Below are 21,089 nucleotides of genomic sequence, written 5' to 3'. Positions count from 1 at the left end.
TTGTCCTATTGAATCATGCCCCTGTTGCCCTTTCCTGATTCCTGTTCCCCTTCCACACCAGGTTCTTATCCTCATTACCAATCCTTCTGCATTTCACTCAGGCTGCTTCCTCCTTGCTCTTCTTGCAGTCTGAGCACCAGTAGGAGGAGCACTGACAGGAGAGACACTCAGTTCCTGCGCCTGGCACCACGGTAGTATTGGGGTATGTCTAGACTACCCGCCGAATCGGCGGGTAGTAATCGATATATCGGGGATCGATATATCGCGTCTCGTCTAGATGCGATATATCTATCCCCGAACGCGCTCCCGTCGATTCTGGAACTCCACCAGGGCGAGCGGCGGTAGCGGAGTCGACGGGGGAGCCGTGGCCGTCGATCCCGGGCCGTAAAGACCCGAGGTAAGTTGAAATAAGATACGCAACTTCAGCTATGGGAATAGCATAGCTGAAGTCAATGTATCTTACATCCACACACACACACACACACACAGTGTAGACCACCCCTTAGTAACTGGGAGAAGCAATTACAGGGAAGGTCCTGCTCAGCCCCTATAGCCCTGGGATGCTGCATGCTCAGTGCAGATGGAATCTTCATGGAATTTAGCTGCCAAACTCTAAAAAACTGCTAATCACATGTAAACGTTTTCCAGAGGCTTATAACTCAAATAAATTTGGGAAAGTTTTCACAAGGGCAGCCAAAAATATAATCCTGGCACAAATGCAATCACCCTATCAAATTTCAAGTCTCTGTATCCATGTCCCTCAAAACAAAGGCTGTAAGATTTTGTTTTTTAATTGGCAAAATGTATTTTTCCTTAACCTCATTCTCAGAAATCTTTGAACTCTTTTAGCTGTAACTTTCCAAAATAATTCAGTTTAAGATAGCCCAAATGGTTTACGTTTGCCGAAGTTAAAAGCAACTGAAAACAGGATTTTATAATGGAGAGTGTCAGGCAACCTTACTATAGGCATTGCTACCTTCATCACTTAGAATATACACCTCTACCTCAATATAACACTGTCCTTGGGAGACAAAAAATCTTACCATGTTATAGGTGAAACCGTGTTTTATCGAACTTGCTTTGATCCACCGGAGTGCGCAGCCCCACCCCCCAGGAGCACTGCTTTACCGCATTATAGCTGAATTCGTGTTATATCAGGTCGTGTTATATCAGGGTAGAGGTGTATATGAATTTAGTGGTTATGAACTGACTGATCTGGAAACATAAGTTCTTTAGCTAAACAGGTACAGCATGAGCAGTGCATACATACATGCACCCACACACCTCTCACTCCTCTATATTCTATACACACACATTATGTACTTAAGTTCCAACTCCTGTTTTAGAATCCCCCATGTTTCTTATATAGGACATATATTTGAGAGAACAAAAACTAAGCCTGTATTACTGTTTTCCCTACTCTTTAGTCCACTGTTTTTAACTCTAAAGTAAGTAAGCGGAGAGGGTCTAGCCCACTGTGACTACCCCCAAAACTCACTATATCCTCAAAAAGGGCAGAGAAATTATCCTGAAAGCCCATAAATACAGGTTTAATCTGCTGGCAGTGTAATTCATTTTTATTTTATTCCACTAGAAGTAAATCACCATATCCCTTTTATTATCAGCAGTAGGAACTGCAGAAGATGGGGAGTTCCACCAGACAGAGAATGCCACTCTAAGGGCAATATATGACTATTTCTTAAACTGCTAATTCTATCCCCAGTTGTCAAGATCTGCTTTACAAAGCCTGGAATGTAGACCCAACTATTACATATTTCTGATAAAGTATTTTACTCAGTTATCAGTTGAGTCTTTACTAAAAGCTTCACCAGTAAGAGACAAATGAGGAATAGCAAGGGTTTTTTGTTTTTTAATACAGCAGCACAAAATAATACATTAATTTAAACACGGCCTATTACTGCTGATGCACACCACTGAATTTTAAGAGTTGGGTTTTTTATAAATTGTTCAGAATATTCACTCTTTAAATCAGTGATACTGAGATTAAGGCTCAGGAGCCACAAGTGGCTTCTTAATGCGTCTCCTGAGGCTCTTTGCATCACATGATATTAAAACAATATGATTTAATTATTAACCAATCAGAATCCTTTTACTAGCTTATTAAACAATTGTAGTTGATAAAATAATAATACCTGGTCAGTCATTTTGCTGGGAAAATAATTCTATATGTATAGAAAATGAAACAATGAATTCACACTACTGTAGCTCTGTGAGTAATGTTGATCGCTACTTTGGCTCCTGAACCACTGAGGTCTGAGTATCACTGCTTTAAATTATGTACTAATACTAAGTTGTTGACATACTCTTTCTATTATAACACAGAACTGACACACAGATTGTAACAGAACAAGAAACAACAATCTGAGACCTAGCTAAACTTGAAAACCCTTCCCTCCCTCCTTCCCATACGGTACCCAGCGAAGTCCAGGGTTATTTAAATTAGATTTTTGATTGTACTTTGCCACTTGGAACTGAAATACTTAGAATAACCAAGAACTATTCTATCCTAGCTCACATATTTATCATATCAAACAAGTCGTCCACAAAATTGTTCTGTACATGCAAGGAGGAAGAACACATGTATGCAAAGCAGAAGATGTAGGTTTTATTTCCAGTTCTAACACAGGGCGACCTTGGACATGTCACTTACCTCAAGTTATGTCTTCATTAGCACTTTTGTCAGTCAGGGATGTGGGAAAAAAAAACAAAAATACATCCCAACCAACATAAGTTACCCCGACAGAAGCACCAGTGTGTACAGCACTATGTCGGCAGGAGATGCTCTCCTGCTGACATAGCTACTGCCACGATGATTTAATTATGCCAACAGAAGAACTCTCTCCTGTCAGCATAAAGCAGCTACATGGGAGACCTTATACCGATGCAGCTGCATCGATACAGCTGTGCTGCTGTAAGGTCTCTAGTATAGACGTAGCCTCAGTATCACCATTGTACAGAGGAAGAAACTAAGTTATTACTATTTACTTACCAAGTATCAGAGGGGTAGCCGTGTTAGTCTGAATCTGTAAAAAGTAACAGAGGGTCCTGTGGCACCTTTGGAGATTTCTACTACTTGCATCTGAAGAAGTGAGGTTCTTACCCACGAAAGCTTATGCTCCCAATACTTCTGTTTGTCTTAAACGTGCCACAGGACCCTCTATTTACTTACCGTGCAGGATTGTTTTGAGGCTTACTTAGCTAAAATTTGACATGGTCAGATGAAGGTTGCCTTGTATTTTCTCCCCTCCCCCACTTTCATTCTGGGCTACCAATGTTCCATGCTTAGGACATCAGAATCACTTCCATTATCGTGAAGTGTGAGATCACAAATAACGAATGCCTCAAAGGAGTACCCAGGCCTCTATAACTATATTTGACATGGACAATAATAAAAACAAAAATCTAAAAGTTAAGCCTTTTACTATAAAGAAAATGAATGCAAGCCAACAACCTGTATGCTAAATTGGACTTTCCAAGTGTGTATCACAATTTCCATTGTAACACACCATACAGAGTTCTTAAACTTCCATAAAGCATACAGCAAATGGTAACTAAATACTGTTCTAGTTCAGCAGAGCACTTAAAGCAAGTGAGTAATAAATAAATATCTATTTCACAGATGAAAGGCGGCAGGTATAATTAACCCCACTTTACAAATGGAGAAACAGGTGAAGTGGCTTGCCCAAGGTCACTCAGCAGGTCAGTGATAGAACCAGAAATAGAACTGCAGCTCTCCTGAGTTCCATTCTAGTGCTATATCCTCTACACCACACTGTCAGTGAAGTCAATGAAACTATTCACATGCTTAAAGTATGTCATTAAGTGATTTACTAAATTAAGAACTTGCCATAAAGTTTACATTTTGACGTTGACATTTGTGTCCTTTATTATAAATCAGGGCAGGGGACTATCTAAAATTGAAAGTATTCATGGTGACAGACTAAACTGAAGGTATGTTTGGAACACAAACTGAGCATTGAAATTATTCTCATTGTAACAAAAAATAAAGAAGCACTAAATACTAAGCTATAGTAAAAACAAAAACTCAAAAGACACACTGTTCTATATCACCAAATAAATGTGATTTGTTATTTGTCTCATTTCTCAGATATTTTCCATAATTTAAGACAGTTCATTATAACTTTTTGTACTTACTAATTTATATACACATTTTTTGCAATTTTTGGCAGAGGTATTAAGAAAATGTGTCCACAATATATTTTTATTATCTGCTACCCTGGAGATTGTGGGTTTGGATCAGGAAATTTCTGATGCTCCAGCAGTCATTAGTTTTCTGGCCTGCAATATAATCTGAGAGATTAAAGTATCCTGTATACACAATTAACATTCTTGAAATACAATTTGTGTGTGTGTGTACAAGCCCTAAAATGTATCACTTTGACTATACATGTATAGTTAAAGAGGTACAACATCCCTATGTGGACCCAGTTATGCCAGTACAAAGGTGCTTTATATTAATATAGCTATTCTCATATAGGTATTGTTTATTTCCAATCCCATATAACTAGGGGTCCAACTAATATAACTCCTTCAAGTTAAAACAAAACAAAACCCCTAACTGAATTAGGTATACCCGTACAAAAACTGAGTATAGACTAAACATTGGAAATGAGAGCAAGATCATGGACTTTAGAATAAGCAAGCAGCGATAACTGTGTACAAGAAAGCTTTTTAAAAAAAATAAAGTTTTAAATTGGACATTTTAAATTATATGAGCCTTTTATAATAAAGTAAATTGATCTTCAAAAAACCCTCTGTGATTTCCAAGTTCTCCAAAGAAGTCTACAAACTAAGACAAAATGTGTTTCATACTCTCTACTCCAGTAAGATATTTAAAGGAACAGACAGCAGAGTCCAATTAGGGTCAAGGGAAAAAAATTAAAAAAGTTTTGCCTGGATTGCTCAATGTGGGAAAAATAGTTTATTATGTAGCACAACATTCCTAATTCATAAGGCTATCAAAATAAACCTGAAACCTCACTTTCCCCCCTGAAACCACACATCAGCTACATGTCTGTAGATGACTGGGGCAAAAAGAGGACATTAATTGAAAGATGCATACAAAGCCAAAAACAGCAATTGCATCTCCAAGAGCATTGGAAATATTAGCTGCTGGGACACCATTGTACAGATGAAAAATAACCTTAAAAAATATTAATAAAGCATGACATGCAGAGAAACACATAGTATAAATGTTAACCAGTGAAGTTTTAATTGGTGAGCTCTGGGTGATATCTACTGGTACATAGGACACACATTTCCATAGACTCAGGATGTGTGGCTAATTGAGGAAATATTTCAGGATAGATAAAATGGGGTACCGATATTATTACTATGTATATGTAGTACAATAGTGGCCAAAGGCCACAGACAAGTTTTGGGGCCAAATTGTTCTAGGTGCTGTGCAAACATGTAGGAAGTCATGCTCCATTCTTCAAATTGCTTATAATATAAACTGAAACAGGCTGCAACAACTATAACGTAGCAGGTCAGTTTAGCATAGAGTTAATAAGACCAGCCACTGCCTAGCCTAGCTATGAGCACAACCTGTAATTTCTGAGTCATTTCAAAGGCATCATGCTGCCAGACCACTATTCATTAACTGGCTGATTTCTTGTGGGTGTCAAGGAAAAAATGGAATTCAAGATGGGATTTGAGGAGGGCTGTGAACTATACAGTGGGTATCTTTGTTGTTTATGTGGGGGCTTAATAACCCACTCCTGAAAGCCAGGTCTATTGGTGTCAGGCTCACGGATTTAGACTGTAGGCTCCTTGGGGCAGGAACCCAGATCAGCTTTTCTAGCCTGTACAGTGGTGAAGCAGCGTGGTGCTGATGGCGGCCTGGGCCACAGACTAGATGATCTCCTGGGCTCTTCCGGCTTGAAAAACTGTAACTCAAACTCTCAGCGCCCAACAATAACCTGGGCTATCGGCAGACGGTGCCCGCGGCAGGCGGCTCACAGCCCGGCCCGGCGGGGAGGTCAGGGCTCGGCGGGGACGTGGCCGGGGGTTTAACACCGCGCGGAGGCGCGTGTGCCCGGGCAGGCGGCGAGCAGAGACGCAGGCAGCTGCTCTTTTCTCTCACCCAGGGACTGCCGCGGGCCAGCCTAGGCCAGAGCGGCAGCGACCGCCCCACCTCCCAGCCTGCGGGGGGGGGGGGGGGGGGGAGCAGAGCCCCCGCCCAAAAGCCCGGCGGCGGCAGCTCCCCCGGCCCGACCCCCGCGCCATCGGAATCTTCGCAAAGGCCCTTTAAATATCCCCCCTCCCGCCGCCCTCGCGGCACAAACAGCTGTTCCCCGTCCCCTTCCCTCGCGCCGCCTCCCTCCTCCTCCTCCTCCTCCTCGGCGCGCGCGCGAGCGCCGCCTCCCTCGCGCTTCCACAAAGGCAACGGTTAGTCGGCGGCTGTTCCAGAAATTTCCTCGCTCCCCCCTCCCCTCCCCGCGCCTGTCCGCCGCCGCCCCTATCCACCCCCCCCTCCCGGGTTGGATATAGCGCGGGTGCCCCCCTCCCCGCTGCTCCGTGTGGCGGGCTCTCGCTCTCCGCCATCCCCGGTCTGCTTGTGTGTCTGGGCCCGGCCGCCCAGCGGCGGCGGGCGCGCCGTGATGGATGGATGGCTGGGAGCGGGTTTGAGTGACAGCGCTTACCTGGGTGCCAATCTTCGTCACACTGACAAGCGGCTGCAGCAATCGGGACCCGCACCGCCGCGACACGCGTCACCGCGCACACATGCACCCGGCCAATCGCCGTCGGCGCCACACTATACGACAGCACGCTGCGCATCACGCCTCATCAATATTCACCAAGGGGGCGGGGCGAGCGCCGGCGCAGGGCACGCCCACCACTACTCTCGCCGGAGCGAGTGGGCTGGGCGGGCCGCACGGCTCCTCCTCACGCCGGCGTGCCGCCACACGTCCGTAATGAATACTCAAGAGGGGGCGGGGCGAGTGCGGTCTCTGCCCCGCCTCTTCTGTGTTGTCGGGGTTAGAGGGAGGTGAAACCAACTCCCAAGGGCGGGGGGACGGAGATACCAAGTGACGCGGGGAGTGGCGGGGGCGGGGGAGCCGCCTTCTCAGGCATCTGCATCAGGGCGTGCTACAGCTGTTGTCCCCTATGGTTCTGCCCTGAGCTGGCGAGGGAGGCCTGGCATTTGGCGCCCCTACTTTGCTGCCCCCAGGCTCTCAAATGCCTCTGCTGCCAGGGCGCCCCTCCCTCCAGTCCCTGGCAAGTGTGGGGCCCCCAGGTCCCCTTGTGTGTGTGGCTTGTGTCCCAGTCGCTCCCCTGTCCCCTTCCGCCCCCTCGCCGTGCAAGGCCCTGTGCTTGCCCCCCACGTAGCCAGCCCATCGCCAGGGCCTCGCTGCCCACAGTCAGGGATGCAAATAAAATAAAGGCAGGGGGCGAGGGGGAGCAGCAGCCTGGGAATGGCAGTGCCTGTTGGTGTTACACAAATGGGCACTGCTGCACTCTGCCATAGCCTTCTGCAAACCCAGGCCAAGGGACAAGCCTTGGCCAGCTGAGCTGGTGAAATTGGCAGCAGGCTAGCTGAGTGTCTATGCAATACACAGGCCTGTCCCATATCCCCTAAGCATGACCCCACTTCTCCCCGTCTATCAAAACCCTGCTCTGTCCCCACCTGCAGTTTTTCTCTCTGGAATCTGGTCACGCTACACCTACCATCACCACCTAGCCAGTCACATATTGTCATTTTAGCCGCCTTCTTGCCTGAGGAGGCCTACAAGGCCTGGTCTACACCAAAAACGTAGGTAGCCCTAACGACATTGCTCAGGGCTGTGAAAAACTTCATATCCTGTGCAACATAGGTCGACCTAACCTCCACTGTAGATGCAGCTAGGTCAACGGAAAAATTCTCCCATTGACCTAGCTACCGCCTCTCGGAGACGTGGATGAACTACATCAAGGAAAGACCCCTTCTTCTAGTGTAGGAAGTGTCTACATTACAGCACCATTGCTGTGCCAGTGTGGTGTAGTGTAGACAATACCCCAAGTGAGCTCCCTCTCTTGCCACTTCTCTGTACATTCAGATCCATGTGGAGTTAGAGACTTTGAATGTGATAAAGAATAAGTCTGGCAGAGACAGTAAGGGGGGAAGTGAGTATTGCCAACCCCAAGTTTTCAAAAATCAGGTGACAACACTCATAATATTGTCTGAAAAATCATGAGATTTTAATAATAATAATAATACATTTTGTATTTTTTATTTGCCTTCTGGCTTTTGAGCCTTTAGGGTTCATGGCAGGCTTTACTCTGCAACCAGTGGGGTTAGAAACTTCCTCTTTTTAAAATGAAAGCTGACTCCACAAGATAAAGCTTTAAGAAAACCAACAAAATATCAAGCGACTTGCATTAAAATTTCAAGGGTTGGCAACAGTGAAAGGAGAAAACAAGGAAAAAGAAAAATGTAGAAAATGAATTAGAGGAAAGAATATGCATTCTTTTCTCTCTCCACACCTAGCTGCCAAACAATCATGTGCTCCCCCTTCCCAGCACCACAAAGAGTCCAGGACAGGGGGAATGATACAACAAAGGGTAGAGGAGAGCCACAATGAAGGGGGTGGGTGGAGTGCTCTTGCACTCTGTAGAGTTCCATAGCTGTGAGAGTACATAATATAAACCAATGGTGATATTGATGTGCAAATCTCCTTTTTTGACTTAGAAAACATACAAAGTGAATACACAAAAAGAAGAACAGGAGTACTTGTGGCACCTTAGAGACTAACAAATTTATTAGAGCATAAGCTTTCGTGGACTACAGCCCACTTCTTCGGGCTGCTACTCTGAAAAGTGAATAAAAAAACTTTTTTGAATAAAATGGTTGTCACAGTTCAGGGCAACTGCACCTGTATTCCCCCTCCTTGGTCCAGCAAGGGAACCCATTCTAGGCTCTCAGCTCCAGGCTCCGCAGTTGCCAGTTCTCTTGGGTAGAGACCTATGTCTCTCTCCCTTCTGACCGGGGTATTTCCAGGCTGAACAGTTGCCTGCCTCCACTGTGTTATACCCCAAAAGATAGACTGCCTTGGCAGGCCTGCTTTGCTGCTCTGCTCAGAGACAGTAGACAGTGTAATTACCCACAGTTATAAGTTACCATACAGCTCTTTCTAAGCAAGCACTTTTATTCTTAAGCTAAAAGCACTACAGTCAAATCACATTAAAAACAATAAAAGAACCTACACTCATGCTAGTAAGCTTACCAGAGATCACCCTGCCCCAACAAGGCTCTGACTGGTGATTAGTCCTTCAAATCCCTCCAGTTCATAACAGTTTTCTCTCAGAACTTGCTCCCATATCTAAAAGGGCCTCAGTGGACCAAAAACTTTCCAACCCTTCCCTAAGGATTGGGGCCCCACTTGGAGCAGAGGTCTGTCCGTTTGCTGGATCAGAATGAAGCACTTGAGTCACTTTAGCTCAGGCTATTTAACCAAAAATCTTTTCTTTGTTGGACAATTCCCTGGATAATTCAGTTTGAACGAGTATAGGCAAGTCTCTCTCCAGGTGGTGGTTGCTCTCTGAAGGTGTTACAAAATGAGTTAATTTGCCCAATCACGTCCCCCCACCCCACCCCACTCCCGAACTCCCACTGTTCTTAGTTCCTGAAAGGCTGTGATCCCCTTCCCCCCACAGAAATACATCCAGTCCCTTAAAAGTGCATAAACTTTTGCATTTTTAATCTAATGAACTGTTAAAATACTTAAACTTAATTTGATAAGGTTTAATTTAATTCAATAAGGTTTGCCTAGGATATTGTCCTAGCTGTCACAGTGTTTAATGCTTGCAATTACAATTTTCAAAAAGCTTAAAATGACTGGCAATACTAAAGTCTTGCAGTTACAAGTAATTAAATACCAAGGTTCTCATACTAATTTTAACTTTTTTTTCATACTGCACATATTGAATACAAACTGTATGTGTAGTTCTGAGAACAGAATTGGGCTTATTGTCTATTAAGGCTACCTTTAATAACTTAAACCCCAGTCCTGTAAACACTTATACATATGCTTAATTTTACCACCATGAGCAACCCTAAGGATTTTAATGAGACTCCTCATGGTGGTAAAGTCAGGCATCTGCATAAGTGTTTGCAAGCTCAGGACTCAAGTTATTAAAGGTAGCCTTAATAGATAACAAGCCCAATTCTGTTCTCAGAGATATACATACAACTACAATTTTTTGAAATAGGACTTGTACAGTTGTATCTGAGGGCAAAACAGGATCCTGTATATACACAGTACACCTGTTAAGGTTACTGTGACATCCTTAACTTTTGCAATTCCTAAGTTCTGATTGTTAAAACTGTATGCATAGTATCATATTGATGTAAGTTTTGTACCTAACATATTCAAACAGAAAAAAGGAAACATTTCATTTGACAATAGCTTTATTATGTACTTCGAAGCTTTTTGATATTTAAGCATTAAAAGCTATGTTTTTAAAGTGGTGTTGGGATGGGTTACTGTGTATGTGGAAATCACTAATGTGTATAACATTATATTGAATAAAAACTTTAGTTCCAATGATCAGGTTGGCATAACATTGGCATAATAGTGTTTCGCACAGGTTTCCATTACAATGATGTCAGTTTCTTTAAGTGCTGAGCTTTAACAAAGGAAGGGTTCAATTGCTGCTCTCTTTTGTTACTAATGGGAAAAAAACAGTTAAATAATAAGAGATCTATGTTAACCATTTTGATGTCCTATGGCTATCTGGAGTGAATCCAGAAAAGCAGCCCTTGTATGTCTGTCCATGTATGCTGAACATTCATATAGTCTACTAGAGTTTTACGTGGCATAGTATCAGTAGTGAAAAAAACTTGTGGGACTCATTGTACAATAGATGTGGGACTCATGTTAATACTAATAATAATCTATTTAAGTTAATATTAATGATTTAACTGAGTCTAAGTAGATATTAAGTCCATGAATACAGTATAACTCAGTTGATAACATTCCCTCTAGGCAAAAATGTTAAGAGATCATGTTCCACAGCAGGCTTTGGGCTCATATCAAATGCTGGCACTGCAGTGCAGTACGGCTCAAAGGGAATTCTGCACACTGATCAAGATGTAATTCTTTGGATGAGATATCACACAGTGGTTTCATTTACCCATCTCTGTTCAGAGAAAAAGTAAAGACCTCAAGACATTTCCCAAAAAGAGAAAGGAATAAATCCTATCTCCTGTTTGGCATTCCCTCTCTCATTAAAACAAGTTCTAATTTCCAGGGCTGTACGTTAGCTGAATCACTGGCTGCATAATAGTTATTCCATCTGTTTATACAGTTGAGTCATTGCATTACCCGGTATCGAATGCGTTATTTGGAAAGAATGTTAGGCTATCTTGAGTATAAAAGGCATATATATATATATATATATTCCATTCTATATGTTCTCCAATACTTTGACACCTTTCACTCCCATTTTAATGTTTTAACAAATGGCTGAAAAGTTAGCTGATAGTACCAGCACAACAAATACAGCAGAGTGAATAGTATTACAAAAATACCCCAAAACAATGCTATATTGCCTTCCTACCTGCAACACTCTTTGCTGCAGGAATTTAATGGTAATGGAGCTAAATTATTTCATAACTCAGTACATTTATTTTCCATTTCAGATATCATAAATTATATAGACAGAGTTTGAGGGGAAATTATCTGTTTTTTATTGGTGCCAAGGAATTGTGGCTATTTGGTCACTTGATTGCAAACTTTCTTCCAAAATATAAACTGTTTGAAAAGACACAGTAAATTTTAAACCTAAATTTTATCTTTTTTTTTTTTTAAAGGGGGGCAGAGAAGGAAGGGGGCCCTTATATGTATCAAAACACTTTTTTGATTTAAATATAAAAATTAAATGAGAACATTTTATTTAACTGTTACCCTGTAGTGTTTCAAATGCAAACAAAATTGTTCTAGTCCAGGAGTAGGCAACCTATGGTACGTTTGCCGAAGGTGGCACGCGAGCTGATTTTCAGTGGCACTCACACTGCCCGGGTCCTGGCCACCAGTCCGGGGAGCTCTGCATTTTAATTTAATTTTAAATGAAGCTTCTTAAACATTTTAAAAACCTTATTTACTTTACATACAACAATAGTTTAGTTATATATTATAGACTTATAGAAAGAGACCTTCTAAAAACGTTAAAATGTATTACTGGCACGCGAAACCTTAAATTAGAGTGAATAAATGAAGACTCGGCACACCACTTCTGAAAGGTTGCTGACCCCTGTTCTAGTCAGTGCATGAGAACCTGAAAATGAAACTGACTAGAAATAAAAATAAAACCAGTCTACTTTCACTTTCCAATAAATGGGCCAGATCTATCTCCCAAATCTAAAGTCAGTGGAAAGACTCCTGTTGGCTTCAGTGGGAGATGGATTGGGTCCCAAGTGAAATGCAATGCAAAGCAAAAAGAAAACAAACATCAGAGGTTCTCAAACTAAGGTCCACAAAACACTTGCTTATGGTCCATGGAGACCTGTCTTTACTCTTCATTTCCAGCTGCTTTTACAGGTCTCCAGGGTTTTTATAGCATAGAAGAACTGGGAGGCTTTCCAAAAGCAGCTGGGAATGAGGTGAAGGAGCCAGCCAGCCAGCCACCCCGCCTCTGCTGTATAAACGGAACAGGAGAGGAACCAAGAGTTACACTTAGCATCTAGAATAAAAAATGGGAGCGGAGTGACCAGGGGAGCAGAAGAAAAGAAAACAAGGCAGCTGGGTGGTTTGTCCAAAAGACCAGGTAGCTGCTGGAGCTAATGTCCAGGAGAAAAGAGAATCAAGCTGTGGGAAAATGTATGCAGAGGAACAGGAGGTCTACATAACAAGCAAGCATGTGTAGTGAAAGAAACGTAAAAGATGGCAAGACAGTAGAGAAGCATGAACAGAGAGAAACAGAACAAATGGGAGGGGGAAAATGAAAGGAAGAGGAAAAGAAGAGAATAATATTAACTTTTAAAAAAAGACACAATGCATTGCATTAAGGCAGTTAAAATACATACATATTTTCCTGATAATACTGCTCAATACAAGCAACTGCTGTAGTTCCCAGAGTGATATTATGTGACTAAAAATGCATGAGGAGTTTTATTACGAGGAATCTCCATTAAGATATGGTCTATACTATCAAAATATTTGAGAATTCCAGGAATAGTAAAAAGTAAACAATATTTTAAAAATTCTTTTTTAATAAAGTAAAGTGTTGTTAGTACCAGTGATAAGGATATTTTAATACAGCGTACTTTTATGTTGATTGTGTGCCTTTTATAAATCTCAATATACTTAACTATACACTTAAATATCACACTGAGCTGTGTCCAGAATTCAAATATTGGTGTCATCACCTGAAGTACTTTCAATGAGGGTCAGGAATACTATTATATGTGACTTTATTGCCTTTACATAGACTACAAGAGCCCTCTGAGGTACCATAAATTAACTTTTCAGAACTGTAACCGGGCACACCCTATAAAACATTCTGAAATATCAGAAGTTACACCAATGAAATACCCTCTTCATATGTGCTTTCTGATGTTATCCACAGTAAAGATTTCACATGTCCAATTCAGCTTTCTGTCTCAAGGGTCTGTTTCACATATTCCTGCTTAATGAGCAATACCACTGAACACTGTCAGACTCATTCACTTTTTGCCATGCTGCCCCCTGCAAATTAAAATGTCTGCTCACAAAAATGAGCATGCTTGTATTTCCCATATATTTTTGATATCAGAAGATTGAAACAAACCCACTTATTGTCTATTTCAGTGTGATATCATTCAGATAAATGTACTCTGTATGCCTATTTGAAAGTTCAATCAATTCTCAACATTTTCTTTCTTTAATAAAAAAACTAGAAAATGAAATGCAAAAAGTCACATTAATTCTGTATTATGGTGGACATTTTTAAGCCCATAAGAGTCAGGAAGTTCAATGTAAAAGGTAAAAGTCAACTGTAATTTGACCATATTGTTTATTTTATATGTTAATCCTTAGAACAATGGCATGGTTCACACTGCCAACCAAATAAATATATTGATTATTATATATAGTCTCCAGAGGCACAAAGTACCACAATTTTATAACATAAAAGTGTACACAAGACACCACAGATGCACAATGGTGCCCAATTATAGCTGCTACAGAAACCATAAAAACTGTACATTTTTGGTTTAAAAAGTTCACCAATAATATTTTACCATTTATTTAACATTTATTTAGTATAAATAATCTGGTTAGAAGATATTTAGAAACTGAAAATATCGTGTGGGTGAAAACATGTAATGACTACATAAGTTCCAGATACTCCCCTAGTGGAAAGTATTGTGGTGGGACATTATTGGGGTAGTTAAAAGAGAGAAAGGTTTCAAAATCCATGCTTTGGTCCAGGCTTTTCCACTGTCCAGTCTCTCCTCATCATTTCTATTGCTGATAATGGTTTTCTTAGTGGGAATATCACAACTGTAGTCACTGCCAGAATCCATTGGCTCAAAATTACTCTCTGAGTCAGAGCTTAATGCCATTATAAGATCTGTAACAGCTGCAGCAGTAATACATCTGCAAGTCATTTGAAAATTTCATAATGAATAAAAAGTTATCCCTCACACAGATGTATACATTATATATGAACCCTACTACCTATTCAGTTACACTTACAGTAACCCGCTCCCCTTTGTATACTATAAACCTTCTTAGTTGCAGTATGACACCTAAAATTTACTATATGGTGTAGCAATAATAATATTACCTAACCTATTCTACCTATTTTAAACAAAAGATAGGACGTTGAAAAAAGAGAAGGGGAATAGAAAGCTATAAAAATTCATAATGCAAAAGTGAACTATTAACAGCTTGAGACTGAGTGAATAATATAGTGAAAAAATAAGGTGACTATTGAGAAACAATGAAAAATATGGACTTTAAATATACAGTTATGAGGTTTTGTTAAGATCTCCAGGGATCCCAATGCCCCCAGCCTGCAATCTGATACCCGATAACACAGCCAAGATTTGAAAAATAAAAACTCAGTATAATAATGAAATGGGTGGGGCAGGTTAGGGTAGAGAAAGGGAAGCTATGAGTAACTATGAAGATTTTAGAAAATAATAAAAAGGGATCAACCAGTGTAAACACAATCCATGGAAGGAAATGTATACATGTCCACCAATTATGAGCTCAGTCCTGCAGGATGCTAAATTCCTCATACAAGGTGCTGAAAACCCTTAACTTAGGAGTTCAAGTTGCTCAACAACTCAGCATCTTGCAGGATTGGGCCCTACGTGGGCTGAAAAACACCAGAAAATGTTATTCTGTATTTATCTAAACAGTAAAAATGAATCAGACAAGAAACACTTTCACCATAAAAACTATGTAGTGACAAGGCAAAATCCTGGCACCACTGAAGCCATTAACTTCAACGGGGCCAGAATTTCACCCATAGTCTCAAAAATGTTTAAAGAGTATTTCATTTTACTTAATCTTTCATTATCTATTGTTTGAAAACTCCTTTTACAAGCTCAAAAGTAAGTTTTGTCTTTTCCCATTTGTTTTACTCTGTATTTTTGTGTATCAGTACAGTATCTTTCATAATATCACTATTGCTCGGGAAACAGGGAATCAACTTGCAGTTCCACAGTGAGGTGGCTATCCATGCAACAGCAGATCACACCATATTTTAGTTTCTATATAAACAAATAGTTTTTAAAATGATATGGTTAGAAAAGTGACTATGTGAAAATGCTTTCTTCCTCAACAGAGCTGCTTCTTATGTGCATTCAGAGCCTGAACTGCTTACTTTACTGACAATAAGTTTTTATGGGTTGCGTATAAAAAAAGACAACATATATCTGTTTTATGATCTAAACCAACTGAGAAAATACATACTGTAAAAATGAAAAATCTGTTAACACTATGAATGGTTCATCTTGGACAGGATCCTGGTGGATTCTTAGACTGATATATGTTTTTAAATCTTATAATGTGTTGTATTTCAGGGCTGTAAAATCCTCTCACCAATGGGATGGCCCAAGCACCTCTTTATGCCAACTGGCAGAGGGCACAGGGATACATGGCAGTGCAGGGATCCCCTGGGTTCACCAAAAGAATGTCATGCAAGGTCTCTAATGAAAGTCTGTGTCACACTGGTCATCCTAATCACTGTGAGATGTATGCACAGAAAATGTGAGGATTTATGTATATATGCTGAAAATTACCTGCTCTAGGCCTTGTAGTTAAATGCAAGTCATTCAAATTGAGAAAAAACTTCTCCAGACTGGAAGTGGGAGATACTTATTTCCTTGGTGGACCATTGTGTACTGCGTGTTTTACAATAGAAATCTATTAGCATATTGAGTGAAATGTTAATGAAGAGCTTGTGGAGACTTCAGAAGGAAATTAACAGGAAAAGGTAAACAAGGGTGGGGAGGGAACCCTGTTTTCAGCTGAAGATCAAAGGTCTGGTTTAGTAAATCTGGGGTGCAGAGACATGCCCTGGCATCCTTCAATCTGTGAAGACACATTGCCAGCAGGCATGATCTTATGAACAGAGGATCTCAGTAATCCTGGTTGAAAATGCTAGGAAAAGGACTTAGGGTAAGTTATTCAGCAGGAAACAGGAATGTTTTGTGAGTTTAGTTTAGGCTCTAGAAAGCATGTTATGGTTTTGGTTTTTATGTAACCATTTGTTTCCAATACTCTTACTTACTGTCATTTGAATTTCTGTTCTTTGATAATAAACTTATTCTTGTTTTCACTATAAATATATCTAAGTGCTGTTTGTTAACCAGAGTGGTGATCCTGAGTTAAAACTAGTAAGCTAGCCTGTCCTGTTCCTTTGTGAGTAATGAATCAGAGAGTTCTACGAGCATTCAGTGGATCAGGAGCTGGGCATTCCAGACAGATGCTTGGAGGACTAACCTGTACAGAGAGAGCAAAGCTAGCAGAGGCCTGGAAGGCAGTGTTTGTGTTGCCAGAGGTTGGCAGAATGAGGGAGCTGATCCACACAGACAAGACTTCTTCATGCTCAGGGTAACTGGTAGTTAGGTGCCTCACAACCCTGGGAAACATCACTAGTGGTCAGAGGTGAAAATAAGCCAGTACGCCCCAGTACGGCTTCCCCTGGCAGCAATTTAAAGGGCCCGGGGCTCCCAGCAGCGGCTGGAGCCCTGGGCCCTTTAAATTGCCACCAGAGCCCTGATGCCGGAGCCCTGGGGAAGTGGCGGCAGGGCTCGGGCGGTGATTTAAAGGGCGCGGGGCGCCTGCCGCAGCTACCGCCTGGGGCCCTTTAAATCATCCCCGGAGCCCTGGGGTAGCGGCGGCGGGACTCTGGTGGCTATTTAAAGGATCCAGGGCTGAGACCGCCCCCTCCTAAGGACTCCGGCGTACCGGTAAGTCCTTTAAGTTACTTTCACCCCGCTAGTGGTGCTTTCAGAGCAGACAGCATCACTGCCTTTGCTGTTGCTCACAGCTTTCCTAAGATACAGCAGAGTAAAACAGATCAGAATGGTCAAGTTCACAGAATACCTGAACAAACATGAAACTGACAATAAACAGATTGTTTTCACTTTGCTGCTTCATGCAAGTGTTGCCAACTCTTTGAATTTTATCATAAGTCTCATGATATTTGATGTTTTATTTAAGGCTCCAGCTGCTAGAATCATGTTATTACCTGAGAAACTCAACTTCCATTTAAAAAAACCCGTTTCTGCATCCCTCATGGTTGCAAGGAAAAACTTGAAAATGTGAACACTTAAGGCTCCAAGAGCAGAAGGTAAATAAACAGAACACAACCTTTATTAATGTTTAACTGTCATGATTTTTAGTCCATCTAATGATTTTTTGGGAACACCTCATGATTTTCAAATACTCTGAGTTGGCAATACCATGCTTGGGAAAGCACTAAGTGATAGCAGAAGCAAATACTGAAGTTATTTGTGGAGAAGGGATACCCAAGGATAAGGAGCCTAGGGTACGGTGATTAAGACCCTCACAGCTTACAGATGGGGTGACCAGGTGTCCGGTTTTCGACCAGAACACCCGGTTGAAAAGGGATCGTGGCGGCTCCGGTCAGCACCGCTGACCAGGTCATTGACTGTCCAGTTGGCGGCGCCTTGGAGCGGGACTGGCAGGCTCTCTGCTAGTCACCATGTGGCTCCTGGGAAGCAGCTGGCATGTCCGGCTCCTAGACTTACGGGCAGCCAGGGGGGTGCGCATGCTGCCCTGCCCCCCAACTGCAGGCGCAGCTCCCATTGGCTGGGGCACGGCAGGAGACGAATTAGCACGCCTAGCAAGTGGCTGTTGAGGGGTTGTGGCGCGTGCCTCTCCCACTGCTGCTGGCCCTCTTCTCCTTGCGCTCCTCCTGTGGCTGGGCTCAAGCTGTGGCTCATGCCCTGCGGTGGACCGCAGTCTGTTGCCCCATTGCTGGACCCCAGAGTTGGAGGTATGTATCCTCATCTCTGAGTGCTGGAAATGGGGCTATACCCCCATCCCCCTCACTGCATCCCTCCCTGCCCCAACCCCTACCTCCTTCACTGCATCCCTCCCCGTCCCATCCTGCCCCCCACACCTACCCATCTCAGCCCTGTACCCCTTACAGCACTCTCCCACCCATCCTCTCCACCTCCCAGAGCCACCACCCTCATGTCCCTCACCCCCCACAGCCCTGCACCTCCATACACTGCTGCACTCCCACTATGTCCCTATACACCTGTGCCCTGCACAGCCTCATGCACCTGTAGCCTTCTGCCTCCCCCTGCATCCCCATCCACCCCCCCATATCCCCTATACCCCCTCCTCTCTCCTTTACTGCCCCTTCTCACCCCCACCCTGCTCTCATCCTTGGCCTCTTTCCCTCCCCATCCTCTCTCCTCTACCCCCATTCCCCATCTTTTCCCCTCCAGCCCACCCTTCTCCCTTCCTGTCTGGGTGTCTCTGTGTAGGCAAGTGTGTGCACGCATGCATTGTATGTGTATAAGAGACTGTCTCTCTTTGTGTAGGGAGGTGCATGTTTGCCGCATGTGTGTATACCTGTGTGAATAAAATTTGCAGCCTAACTCTTTGATTTTTATTCCTTTTGCTGGCTTGCACACACAAAAAATTGATGACATAAAATATGCGTGTATTCATTTCATAACAAGTTTTTAAAAGAGAAGGGAACTCTAAAGGAAATGTATTATTTCTTAAAAAGTGAATGTTGTTGACTAGTAATTGCAGAAGAGCCGATGTATCATACATTTCTCCCTCCCTCAGTCTAGCTACATTATAAACTTTGTTGCAGACTCTCTCTTTTTATGAGTATGTCCAGCACCTACCATCCTGGAGCCCTGATCTTAGTTGGGGTTTCTAGGCACTAAACAATTGTAATAATAAATAACGTGGAAGTATATGTGTTAGTGCATGCTAGATGTGTACACATGAATACACGTGTGTATCTGCATGTAGGTGTCGGAGTCAGTTTCTACAGATTTATTTATATAGGTATATGAACAGGTATGCATTTCTGTGGTTGTGCTCTATGGATTTGTATTTGGGCTTCAGGAGTGGGCCTTTAATGGATCCACTGAAGCTGTGATAATGTGTGGTCCTAATTCCACTCATAAAATTATAATAACTTTAGTGAACAAAAATCATAGAGCTGGTTATGAAAAATGGGAAGAGGGGAGGGAAAATCATAAAAACCTTTGTGAATTTTTTTTAAAAATTACCCTTTTTGACTATTTTGCTGCCAGCTCTAGCGTCCTGTAACAAATAAAACCTGAAATTAGCATAATATATCTGTCAAAACAATAAATATGCCTCTTTGGGCCTTACAGTGAAAATGAGCACAAGCAAGGGTGGGGGAGAGCAAGTGATGGAGGGAGGGGGGATGGTGTGAGCGGGGGCGGGGCCTCAGAAAGGGGTCGGGCAGGGCCTCTGGGAATGGGAGGGGCAGTGGGAGGGGGTAGGGTGTTTGGTTTTCTGGAATTAGAAAGTTGGCAAGCCTACTTACAGCAGCAACCAGGAGGCTGTGGGAAGTGTAGCCTAGCAGATCCCTCTCTGCCCATTGGTATCCATGAGGATGCTGGGGAAGTTTAGAGTAGTGCAGATGTTGTTTCCCCCTCACCCCAAACAACAAGGCAAGAGACTGTGATGAGGAGTTGGGAGAAAAAGCTCTTTCTCGCTTCCGGCAGCTGAGGGGAAGGAGAGGTTGGAAATAAGGCTTCAATTTTATCAGATACCTGCTAAGAGGAGGTTGATATGAAACTCCCAGACCAGGATCCAATAACCTAGTAGGAAACCCCTTTTTCCCTGTCTTCACTAGTAGGCCTCTGGCTAGTAAGTATCTGGAACATTTGTAAAGCCCTTTTGTATCTGAATGTCTACCATTGCTTGACTGTAATTTCAGAATTGCTGGAATTTATAAACAGAGCAGTTGTAGTATATTTTTCTGATGGTGTTAATGTGTATAATGTGTGTCCTGGGGAGAAATGGAACTAGCAGCAGCTTAAAGTTTCTGGATTATATGATCACTTATAGAAGATATATTTAAAAAATGCTTTTCTTACTTTTTACTCCAGTTGGCACTGAAAATAAACAAAGGATGGGAGAACGTAAGTACTATTACCCCATTTTACTAAAGGGGAGCTGAAGTCCAGAGAAATTAAGGTCCAGATCTACAAAGATATTTAGGCTCCTAAATCCCATTGAAATCACTGAAAGTTAGGAGCCTAAATACCTGTATGGATCCGGGCCTAAGTGATTTGCCCAATGTCTCACAGGGAATCTATAGCACCTTAGGCAATTAATCCAGTCCCAGTCCAGTGCCTGAGCCACAAGATCATGCTTCCTCTCACTTCTCACATCCTACGTGCATTTTCCAAAGACTACTTTTCCCTCTAAAGACTGGAGAATTTGGCTCATAGTTTCACATGAGCCCCAAAGAGAGTTTGGGTAACTTAAACATAGCTTGAATTGCTGAATTTGAATTTAAACTGTTAAGTGTGGGGGATACTTTCAGGGGAGGGAATGTATGAGAATGGGAAATGAAAGTGTGGTGGGCTAACCTCCGTT

The 21,089-nt window shown here is 42.4% G+C and overlaps 1 protein-coding gene and 1 long non-coding RNA gene across 20 annotated transcripts in view; both read right to left on the bottom strand.

The window, feature by feature from the left end:
• The window catches only part of PKNOX1 (PBX/knotted 1 homeobox 1), a 71,834-nt gene extending 64,900 nt beyond the window's left edge, over window positions 1–6,934 (bottom strand). For 8 of the 19 annotated variants that reach the window (XM_065578037.1, XM_065578047.1, XM_065578092.1 and 5 more), the window contains exon 1: window positions 6,687–6,816. The gene's annotated coding sequence lies outside the window, so the exon portion shown is untranslated. Of the gene's footprint in view, window positions 1–6,686 lie in introns of all 19 variants that reach the window. The other 11 variants (XM_065578000.1, XM_065578053.1, XM_005310973.5 and 8 more) reach the window with 8 other exon arrangements.
• A 7,065-nt stretch (window positions 6,935–13,999) lies between these two features.
• On the bottom strand, window positions 14,000–20,209 carry LOC122174583 (uncharacterized). The gene is made up of 3 exons (XR_006176625.2): window positions 20,029–20,209; window positions 19,745–19,778; window positions 14,000–14,600 (listed from the first exon to the last, which is right to left on the bottom strand). It is a non-coding gene; the product is annotated as an uncharacterized LOC122174583 (long non-coding RNA).
• Between the last annotated feature and the right edge of the window lie 880 nt (window positions 20,210–21,089).

The sequence above is a fragment of the Chrysemys picta genome, chromosome 1 (genome assembly GCF_011386835.1).
Source record: "Chrysemys picta bellii isolate R12L10 chromosome 1, ASM1138683v2, whole genome shotgun sequence".
NCBI classification, from domain to species: domain Eukaryota; kingdom Metazoa; phylum Chordata; order Testudines; family Emydidae; genus Chrysemys; species Chrysemys picta.
Note: the sequence above shows the minus strand (reverse complement) of the source record. Positions and strands in the feature narration are given on the sequence as shown.